The following is a 12,320-nucleotide window of genomic DNA, read 5'->3' as shown; positions in this document are numbered from 1 at the left end:
TCCAAATGCATGCACGTGATCATGATGCGTCATGGAAACTTAACCAAATACGACTAACAATGTTTGTGCTTGGTTTGCATCCTAGAGCTTTACTACGAGAAAATGGTTTGATGGCAAATAACTTGAGGGCAAGCAATCTTTGGGCGAAGAGAATTTGTAATGTCCACAAATTTAATAAAGCAACTTAATTAAAGTAATTAATTAAGTGGTCCCAAAAAATTAAATAATATTATAAAGAACTTTAATTTATTGATTTAGTTATTAAAGGGGGCCCAAATTATATATTATAATAGAATAATAATAAATTAATAAAATAATGTTAACTTGTGACCTATTGTAACATTCTAGATGCTTCTTGTATGCAATTTCGGAGGTGGAAGATCCTCCCTATTTTGCATTCACAATTTCAATAGTTGGCAGCCATCTTAGTCTATCATTGGAGATATCATTTGGATATTTCACATTGAGCCTCAAATTTGAAAAGTCTTCATTTGAAGACCAATTGGGTGTAATCTGCAACATATATATATAATCAGAGATTCACATATTTGGTTCATATTCATGTATTGTGTGCCATCTGTGTTATACTCTAGGCATAATAATACTCTTTGCATTAAAACATCATAGGGAATTGTCTTGACTACATAGTTGGTCATCAAACCCATACACACCCTCTACATAAGGTTTTGGTCTAAAGCATCAACGCACAATTGGAGTCTCATTGACCATATGGCCTAGTAGACACATAGTACACTATATGACATTATTGGAGACCAACCATCATCGAAGGGTGTCAAGTACTAGTTGGCAATGTTGGGTGTTGGTGTTGGGTGGCAGTGTGCCAACTGGTATGGAGTGTCAACTGGTAGGTGCCAGTTTGGGTGGCAATGTACCAACTGGTATGATGGAGTGTCGCATAGTACGTGATAGTGTCGGGTGCACTAGTACGGTGGTTGTGCCAATTGGTACGATGGAAATGTCGATTGGAAGGTGGCAATGTTGTCTGGTAAATATCTCTTTATTTGGGAAATCTGAATATTGGATGCTTTGTTTTGTGGAAGTTCTATTGGAAGATTTCTCCTTTCCTTTGTTTAATGTATATGGCCCTACTCTATGCGACGACAAAGCCAAAGTTTGGAGAGATGTCTCATCCAAAGCGAGACTTTAAGGTAGAGATTGGCTAGTAATTGGAGGAGATTTCAATGTTATTTTTGACCAATGAGAGAAGCAAGGTCGCATATGCGGACCTAAGAAAAGCATGGAGGACTTTGCAAAATTTGTTTCACACAATTATCTTTTCAATATGGCCCCAAAGAATGGCATGCTCACGTGGTCGAATAGAAGAAAAGATTTCTCAAAAGTCTCAGAATGTTCGAACAGATTTTTGGTTGGAGCCAGATGTCTTAATGACAACCTTGGAATGGAATCTTCTATTCTCCATATTCCATATCAGATCATTTTCCAATTCAATTGGTTGTAGATAGAGGTCATCCTTGCATGCAAGGCCATTTCAAATTCCTTGAATGGAATCTTCTATTCTCCATATTCCATATCAGATCATTTTCCAATTCAATTTGTTGTAGATAGAGGTCATCCTAGCATGCAAGGCCATTTCAAATTCCTCAGCATGTGGTGGCAAGATAAGGATTTCAAAAATCTGTTTGAGCAATGGTGGCTTGAAAGCAACATATTCTCTAGTGCAAGCAGCTTTTGTTTTACCAAAAGACTCCACTTCCTTAAGAACAGGATTAGAACTTGGAACAAGGAATCCTTTGGCAACATTTTTGTGGATAAACTTACGCCTGAAGAAGAATTGAGAATCCTTAATGAGAAAACTATGGTTGATGGAACCACGCCCCTTGAATTTGAATCAGAAAAAGATCTTAAATCTCGCCTTGCTGAAATTCTATGCAGAGAAGAAATATATTGGAGGGACAAATCCAGAGAGACGTGGTTGGAAGTATGGAATTCTAACTATAAATTATTTTATTCTTCGGTGCAAGCTAGAAGAATCTCTAGTAGGATTACTACAATCAAATGTTTAGATGGGTTGGTTTGCACCAAAGGCTCGGATATTGAGTAGGCAGCAGTTGGGCACTTCCATGGTGTCTTGGGATATTCAGCAAGCTCATGTCTCAATGGCAAGAAGAACTTTTCGATGTCATTCCTCAGAGCATCACATATGCTGATAATGAAATGTTGATGACGCCTTTCACCCTTCAATAGATTAGAGATGGCACATTTGCTAGTCATCCTACAAAGGCTCCGGGCCAGGACAGATTTACTATAGATTTTTACCAAGAATGTTGGGACTTCATTGGTAAGAATGTTTGGCAGGTTGCAGAAGAATATAGAGAAATGGGGAAATTTGTCAATGAGATCAATAACACTCTCATTGCTCTTATCCAAAAGAAACAAGTATGTGGAACAATGGCAGATTATCATCTTATTGCTATGTGCAATTCTCTCTACAACATTCTATCTAAGGCTTTGGAGAACAGACTAAAGGGAATCCTTGATAACCTTACTTCAGAAGAGCAATATGTGTTCACACCATGAAGAGAACTCTCGGGCAGTATCTTGCTTACTTCAGAAGTCATCTATTCGCTGCATGGTGATAAGAAGAAAGGTATGCTTGTTAAATTGGATGTTAGTAAAGCCTATGACAGAATTGTTAGAATATTTCTGAAAAAGGTTCTCCTTGCATTAACCATTGTATATCTTTTGTAGGTGTATCCTTGCTTGTTAATAATGCCATGTGTGGATTCTTTAAAACTAAGAATGGATTGAGGCAGGGAGACCCTATATCCCCTTCCCTGTTTGTGCTAGCAGCAGAAGTTCTTAGTGGAAACATCAAAATGTTATGTGCTTTAGGTGTTTGGGACGGTATCCAGGTCCCATAGAGACATTCAACATTTGTTGCATTCCCAATTTGCAGATGATACCATTTTATCTGGAGGGCCCTCAGAGCTGGATGCTAGAACGGTCAAACAATACTTGGAGGATTATGAGGCAGGATCGGGTCAGAGTATGAATAAGGAGAAACCTCAAATATTTTTTCTCGACATTTGCAAGACCAATTAACAAAAGATTGCTAGGATTTTGGATTTCTCTGTTGGCTTTTCTCCCATGAAATACTTGAGCATACCCTTGTTCATCGCGAGAAAGAACTTTCAGATGTTGGATGAAAAAAATCAAAAAATGTAAACAGAAAATGGCCTTGTTGAAGAATAAATGGTTGTCTCACACAAGTAGAATCTCGATGATTAAAGTTGTCTTGTTGACCATACCAATTTTCTTCGTGTCTTGTTTCAAACTTTCTTCGGAAGGAGTTAATGTCCTAGATGGTATTTTGAAGAGGTCTCTATGGGAAGGATCTAAGGATGGCAAGAGGATTCCACTCATAAAATGGGATACTACTTGTCTTGTCAAGGAGGAAGGAAGTGCAGGCCTCAAAAAAATGAAGCTGCATAATTTGGCATTAGGAGCCAAAACTATCAAGGAATATGTGCAAACAGCCAAATAGGTTGTGCTGTAGAATTTTCAGCAGAAAATATCTTGATTCAAGTGACCCAGCGAGAATCTTTTCAATAGCAAACTCTAGGACAGGATCTCATGCTTGGAATTTTATATGAGCAAGTAGGAATCTGATTACAAAGCATCTATCTTGGAAGATAGGCGATGGGAGGAAAGCTAAATTTTGGTGGGATTCATGGAATGGCAAAGAGTCTATAACAGAATTGGTAGAAAACAAAGAATGGATAGGGGAAGTGGAAAGCAATATAGGCAGCCAGGTTTGTGACTATATAGATCCGAGCACACAAAACAATCAACAGGTAAATTGGAAAGACACTTCAATTGGAAGCACAAGTAATCAAAAGGTTCTAGTAGACATTCTTCATAATAGAAAGTTTTGTTGTACAAGGGAAGCTGACACACTCATATCGAGTGCAGCGAAGTCGGGTGATGCCAGAGCATTCAAGGTGTAAGAGTAATCTTCCATCACCCAAACATATTTTCTTTGTCTCTTGAATAAGTGTTGTCCTAGTGCAGAGTTGTTGCTTGTGGAAGCATGCTACTTAGGAAGCTGGTCATACAAGCTTAGAATGTCCTTATTTCAGAGGTGGATGTTCATCTTGGATATATCAGCCTGCCACTTGAGGTCCATTGCCATATCATGAGTATTCATGAAGCTATTGCGGAATTTTTGTGTGAAATTTGGGTACAAAAAACTTTAGGCTCAATTTTGAAGGCCTTAGAGGCTCCGGATGGGTTATAGATCAGAAATCTAAGGATTCCGGAATGGGATCATAATAGCCAATCTTCTAAATGGTTCACAAGTTATGGTCTTCCGAAGTTGAGCCGCCCGAAAATTCCAAAATAAATGTCATAATTGTTTTGAGCTAACTCTATATATAATTTCAGGGTTGGTCAAACTCAAGGGTTAGGGTTTGATGTCTAGAATCAATCCTGAGCGGTCTAAAATTGCCTATATAAGGAAGGCCATTAGATTGTCTAGGACAGTTTTGGGTGATAGGTCACAGCTCTATCTTGAAAATTATTGTAAGAAAGGTGCCCATGTGGGTTTGCATATTGTATTTCAAAATTTTGTAATTCTGCATTTGTGAAGAAAATAAGAAGGCCATATTTTGTTCTCACAAATTATTGTTGTTTTTGTATTTCTGTTGTGTGTTTATGGTATTAAGGGGAACACCCTTTAACATCGGGAGAATACAAAATCAACTTTAGTTATGCAATCCTGAGAAAGAGACTAACTGATTGTAAATGGCCTTCTCAACTTTGTTGGAATAAGAGAGTTCTCTCTAAGGTGAGAGCATTTCTCTAGATTTCTCTTCATAGGTGTATTCTCACAGGAGATAGGCTAAGAACAATTGGCATTATCGGACCGAGTTGGTGTGTTATGTGCAAGAAAAAAGAAGAAACGCTCAACCATCTATTATTTTGGTGTCCCTTTGCAATTTCGTGTTGGGATTGGCTACTGGCAAGCCTTAAGTTCCAAGCTGTGAGAAACCTTAGCCTGTTGAACTTCTTGTTGTCACGGCCTGTCAACAAGAAAACTTCTAAATGGGGAAATTTCACGTTAATATGTCCTTCTATTCTAGTTTGGCACATTTGGAGAGAGAGAAACTGTAGGATTTTCAAAGACTCTGAATTTTGCCTAAAGGAATTTGTGGCCCTTCTGAAGGCTAGGATAGAAGAGGTAGTGAACATCTGAAGCAAGTACAAGAAGTTCAAATATTATTCTAGTTGGGACAAAGATATGGAGGAAAATTGGAATGTCAAAATGGGAGGCAACACAATCATTCCTCAAAAGAACATTACTAGAAAGGACGTAGTGTAGCTGCCTCCCCCTTTTGGATGGATCAGACTAAACTTTTATGAAGCTAGCAAGGAAATCCAAGCAGAGTGAGATATGGGGCCCTCATTAGGAACGAAGATGGCAAGTTGTTGTGTTTAGTAGCAGGTCCTTATGGTATAGCCACAAATAATGAAGCGGAAATTAAAGGTCTGGAAGCAGACCTTGAGTTGTGCGTTAAGAGAGGAGTGGAGAGGGTAGTGACAAAGGGAGACTCGCAGGTGATTCTAACTAGGATTTCCAAAGATCAATTTATAAACTGAAAATTGTTTACCGTACTAGGTAAAGAAATCAATGCATACAGGCAATAGATAGAAATAGCAGAACTCCTTTTATTATTCGCATATGCCAAAAGATTACATTATACTTCTGATGATTAGATGCTTTACAATGACCCAAGAGGGTGTATAAATACTTTCCAAAGAAACTTCCCAAAGGGGTCCGTCAGCCACATACAACATGTCACTACATAACAAGAACCTTCCCGAAGGGACCCGTCAGCTGATACACAATTTTTACCAACATCATCCCCCCCAAAAGAAAAAGTCATCTCCGAACGACAATTACAAAATATCCAAGACAATTAACAAACAAAATTCATTAACTAACTAAGTCCAACAAGATAAATCTGCTTCTGTCACATCACCTTCACATTCGTTTCTTGCCTGCATCAAACTGATCTCCAAAATACCCTGTCTCCTTAGTGAAGCTAACCTTGATAGCCACCCATGCCGCTTTCTCTGTTTCCAACTCCTAGATACCCTGAGCCAAGTGACACTGTACTGCCTCCAATTGAATAATCAGCTTCTCTCGAGTTCTCTATGCATCCACCAAGACAGCCTCACGTCCAACACCTACTCCAAGTGCCTCTAGTACACAGACACTCCATGCCTGCAACAGCTTCAAGTCTCATCAACTGGTCACACTTCCCACAATTGATAACCACAATGATTGGGAATCTAGGGGGCAACGGCCCTCGCCGCCAAGACCAAATCAGCACTTTCGAAGCCACACAAAACACCATTTTTGTGATTTTCTTCCAATCCCACACTCTTTCAGCCAACCACTTACATTTTCTACCTTTTTATGTCTTTCCCTTCCCTTCGGCATCACACGTTATTCATTCTGAACATTTTTTATTTGTCGTCATTTTTTTTTTTTAGAAAACCTCCTGTCACCCTTCTTCTGCGTCTACCAGAGAACTGCAATCTTCTTCTCCCTCTCCAGTCACAAGCACAATGTGATACTTAGCTGTACAGTGCTTGAAAAGGAGGAGCCGCATGACGCTTGAGCAAGCTGTATGGTGTACAAATAGTATAAAATTCTAGAAGACAAGTCCATACGGTGCTCAAAAAAACCTCCAAATGCATACAAAATCCGTACGGCAGCAATAACCAAACTTAAACTTCCAATTGCATACGGAATCCGTATGGCTCTAATCAACAGACTAAACCTCCAAAGCAATACGGGAACAAATCAAAATCTGTACGGTAGCAATATGCATTAATCCTTCATAATCCGTACATTGTCAACATATAATTATAACCTCACAATCCATACATCAAGTTGAACAAGAAATCTATACATCAAAGAAATCCGTACGCCAAGCTGCTGTGAAGGAAATCCGTACACCAAGTTTAATCTTGTAAGTCCATACGGTGATCAACAGGTGATTCAATCTCTAATATCAAAGTCCGTATGGCATCCAACAGAAAGTTTAGCCTTCAAAAATCCGTACAGTGCAAGGAAGAAAAATTAAAAGTGTCTGCAAGACTTCCCTATGGTGCATACCAGGTGCATCATAGTCACTGTACGGCGTTCCTTAGAACCATACAAAATCCGCACAGTAATTTTTATTCATGAAATTCATTAAACTCAAAATCCATAAAGTGGAAACAACAATAACCTCCAAAATTCGTACCCAAATCCGTACGCCAAAACATGGAAAATCCATATGCCCCTTTGAGATCATTGTAATCATCAGCATCAGAAGCATAATGTAATATCTTGGCGTGTGCGAATATAATAGAAGAGTTATGCTATTCTTATCTGCTATTCTGATCCATTGTCTATATGCATTAATTTCTTTACCCAGTATGGTAAACAAAAACCTCAAAGATGGTTTTATAGGATCAATGATCTTTTGAGTTGTCTGATGGAATTTAAAATGCAGCACACCTTCAGAGAGGGGAACAAGGCAGAAAACCAGCTTGCTAATAAGGGAATGGAAAGTTACTTGTCCATCTTCAAAGACCAAGATAGGCAATGCAATCAGACTTTTTTGTCCATCCTTGGACTAGATGCATAGCACAGAACAAGACAAGCAAGCTTCGAGTGATTAATCCCCTCAGATAGACCAAGGTTAAAGGTCAGGTGAGGATTTGGTTCATAGCTGGAGCGAACAGGGATCTTCCTGAGTGCGGCAGATTTCAAAGAACACTGAAGAAAATGGCTGTGGCATACAATTTACTTCTTGAACAAGTCAGATTCCAACTGAGAAAGATATGTCAAGTAGTTGCATAGATGGAGCTGAAAACTCTCTGAAAGCCGAAGAAAATGGCTGTGGCATACAATTTGCTTCTTGAACAAGTCAGATTCAAACCGAGAAAGATATGTTGAGTAGTTTCATAGATGGAGCTGGAAACTATCTAGTGATTATGTGGAATACTCATAGTGAAGATCACAGGATTTAATAGAAGATATTATTGGCCACATGTCACAAAGGTACTTCTCAAAGGCTCAAGGTAATACCCAATGTATTAAAGTAAAGCAGTTTTGTGTCATCTTTGGTGATCTCTTGGGAGTGCAGGGCAATTCTAGCAGGTTATTCAAAATCAGTTTAGATAGGCCTAGATATTTTGATGTGTAATTTTCATGAGTCGTTCGATAATGAAGGGAGCTATACCCAAAATGATAGTGCTAGCCAAAGTCACAAGGTTCGAGTTCGAGTTCAAGTACGACAACTATGAAGTTTGGATGAAGTTCGAGAAGTCAAAAAATAAAAAATAAATTTGACATTAAATTCGCCTTATGACATTTTCAAAAAAATGTTATTTATTATTATATGCTTATGAGTTTCACACAAAGAAATTTTCAATTTCTGAGTCACTTGTGGACATGCTCTCACACCTCCTCCTAAACCTTCAACAATACCAAGTAAATGGTCTCTTCCTCTTGTTTGTTAAACTTCTCGAAAACCTTTTATACATTTAGTACATTAATATTTTTATTTTAAATTATTCAACATTAAAACTAAATATACAAATAGTTATTTTTAATTCTATAATGCAAATAAATAAATAATAATATACAAATAGTTATTTTAAATTCTATGATGCAAATAAACAAATAATAAATTCTACTATGATGAACCAAACACTAAATTATTTATTAAACTTTAATAAATAATAGTTTCAAACCTGATATAATTTTTTTTTAAATATATAAAACTACTAAACTACTTCAGTAGAATAGTTTTAAAATATAAAAAGGTAGAATAATAAATTCTATAATGCAAACTAAACAAGTATTAAATCTTACTTTAATTTACTTCACAATTTTATTAGACTAACAAAGAAAGAAAAAATATTTATTTTAAACACAATATTATATAATAATAAATATAAAATAAAAGAATAATCACTTATTTTTTAATGTGAACAGATTAAAAATAATATAATAAATGGTTAAAAATTTGATTAGCAACCATGCCAAATAATAAATACTTAATCTTACGACTTATTAAATAAATAAGAACTAAATCTCATAGAATAAAATAACTTAATGATAACAATTAGAAAACAAAATATAAGATTGATATGTTTTAATATTTGAAAATCAATATAAAATCCATAAAAGTGAAATATTAATAATAATAAAACATTCAATGATAAAAGTCTAAAACTATTAATAAAACCTAAAATCAAATAATCTAAAAAACCTAAAATTAATAGGAAAACACCTAACGAACAGGTGAGGAAAGCAGAGTTTGTTGCCAACGCTGACAGAGAGGAATACAGAGTTGGGTATGCGGGAAATTTTTTAGGATATGCACGGGTGCCAAAAGCAGATAGGTCAACTTTTCTGCAACAATGTGCAACAACTCAACACAACCCACAACCCATAGCAGCAGCAACCCGGGGTGATTTACAGGCAACAGTCGTTCGAGAAAAATGGCAGATAGTTTCCACCTAAGTCACAAGGTTCGAATTCAAATTCGAGTTCGTTGATCATAAAATTCGAATGAAATCTGGCAAGGGTAAAAGTTCCGAAAAAGAATTTGACATTAAATTTTAGTTATATATTTTTTAATATTACTAATATTTCCACAAAATTGTTAAAATAGTTTAACTAAATAACTCAATATCAGTTTAAAATTAAATAATATTATATTAAATTACAGTATTATATTAAAATTCATAAAATTAGGATGACATTCGAAAAGGGTTAAAATTCGCTGAAATTCAAATCAAAAGGATGAAATTCGGCGAATCCTATGACTTAGGTTTCCACCACAATAGTTGTCAAGACAGAATCACTTGGATGAATTTTCACAAGCATTTATTTATTATATTTTTTATTAAAAACTTCAGAAAACTTTACAATAAAAAATAGATTTTTTAGAAATGACGGTTGTTTACTGGCCGGATGAATTTATGACGAATTTGTTCGAATTTTTTTAGGCTTTCCGAATTTCGAACCTGGTGCCGAAAATTCAACAAACCTTGTGACTTAGGTACTAGCTTAAAACAAAAAAGGAGGCCAAAATAATAAAATAATAGACAAAGTATGTCAGCCTATTTGTAACCCTTTCAGAAACTTTCGAGAGCTCTTTATAAGGATGTTGGCATTGTGAGGAGTCATGCGAATTTAATTATTTATTTGTATGCATAGATTTCATTTGGAAGTTCAACATTGTCTTCCATTTCGAAGGTGCAAGATCCTCCCTATTCAGATATTTCACAGTTTTAGTAGTTAGCAACCACACTAGTTTGCCCTTTGTACAACTTGCGAAATCCTTATTTGAAGACAAAACTGTAACATAGCATATCAATCTATTGTTCATCGCTGTGTTGATGATGTGTTAAGTAACTTACAATTCCCTCAGGCATGATACATTAACTGCTTCATTGAATATGACCACGAAAAATGATACCAAAATTCAAAGAGTCTAAGTTTTAGTCGTTAAAGAGGGAAATATAGTTTGTACATGGACACAGTGGGTCGAGATCCCATAGTGAGATCCAATGGTGTGATCCTATAGTGAGGTCCTACAGTGTGTTCCTACAGGAGAGAGAATAGGGCCACCGTACGACAAATGTGCATTGCAAACTAATATTTCAAAAAGCATATCTTAACATCATATTGTGCATACTTTCATTTGCACTGTAGAGCATCTATTGTCTAGATTTTGCTTTTTTAAACAATCTGAATTGCTTTGATCTTTGCCTGGATTTTTGTCTACCATACTTTATTCCATTGTTTAATCAATGGACTATCCACTTCAGTGATGGATTCATGAATGACAAGAACCATGCATTGACCTACTGTAATGTGGCTAGATTCGCTTATACTACATCAGATTAAAAAGGTTACTTAACTATTTCCATAACTAATCTTGATATTTTTTCATGCACTGCCTATGTTATTACTCCCTGGGGAATCAAATGTTCTGTTATGCAGACCTGTCCTCTAGTTTACATTACTGTAGATTATGCCGCCTCTACTGAGTCAAAAAATACATGAAGTCTATGATAAATATCTTTCTAATTTTTTCTAGACATTGAAAAACAATTTATACTATGCCATGACAGAATGTGCACCACTCTGCTCATAAAGGACTTAGAACTTCAAGCAATATAGTTAAGCTCAAACAAACATGTTTCAAAATTGAAAAAACAAATATACACAATGCCTAGAGAACCTACTCATCGAAGACCGACACCTATTTCATACATATCCCAATTGAGGAATCAGGATCATGTGACACTCCTAGAGGTCATCTTTGCTTAAAAACAATTCAGAGTCTAGGACATATTACTTTGCAGTATTTCAGATCGTTCTCTTGTTGCACCAAGTATCTATGTAATATCCTCATGTCTAGCTCCTTGTTAGTTGCATCTTAAGCAGATTTGTATACTTTCCTTAATATATTATATTGTTCACATTATATAAAGAATCATACAATTGGTCCTAAGCTACAAAATAAGTGAGAAATGAATATTGCAAGCAAGCAACATTTTCCATTATATTTGTATTAACAGCAAAAAGATAATGGATAAATAATTGTCTTTTAATTTATATCAATTCCCCTAGATTTTTATATAGCCATCCTCTTTGCTGTCCACAAATATGGCCTCAAAATAATCTGACCCAAAACACAGACCCCTACCTCAATGTTCTCCCATCCCAGAAACTTGGTGGAACCAAATGATCTTTAAAAACGTGCAGAAAACTGAATTTAGAGAACTGAAAGTAAATTTTCATTCATTCATGGATTGAAATTTTAAAAAGAAGTTCAATACACAGCAAAGATTCTGCCATGGATGTAGGTATTGCTAGTCGTTGCTGTTTGGTGGGGGATGTTGTTAAAAGGCAATTGTGTATTAGTAAAGTAATAAATATTAATATATAATAATAAATTTATAAATATCAGTATGTTAATATTAATATATAATTTATTAATTTATTAATATATTATACTCAACCGCCGCATTGTAACAGAACACCATTCGGTACATACTACTAACTAACTAATAGTTTATTATTCCTGATGGCATTTTACATATTTGCAGACAAGTATATGAGATTAATATTCATTATAAACACTCTTAATGTTTAGGGCTTTAAAAAAGTGTATGATAAATCATAAATTAGAAACAAGAAAATATAATTTTAAAAAATATGTATATTTAGGCACTACACCATTGCTGTGGACTTCTCC

The 12,320-nt window shown here is 35.7% G+C and overlaps 1 protein-coding gene across 3 annotated transcripts in view; it reads right to left on the bottom strand.

Annotated features, from left to right (window-relative positions):
- Positions 1-12,320, bottom strand: part of LOC149565228 (uncharacterized) — a 196,891-nt gene that overhangs the window by 117,608 nt on the left and 66,963 nt on the right. The gene's annotated exons all lie outside the window — the stretch shown is intronic.

The sequence above is a fragment of the Cupressus sempervirens genome, chromosome 3 (genome assembly GCF_028749045.1).
Source record: "Cupressus sempervirens isolate cs-2001-9-10 chromosome 3, ASM2874904v1, whole genome shotgun sequence".
In the NCBI taxonomy this organism is placed as follows: Eukaryota; Viridiplantae; Streptophyta; class Pinopsida; order Cupressales; family Cupressaceae; genus Cupressus; species Cupressus sempervirens.
This window is presented reverse-complemented; position numbering and strand designations above follow the sequence as displayed.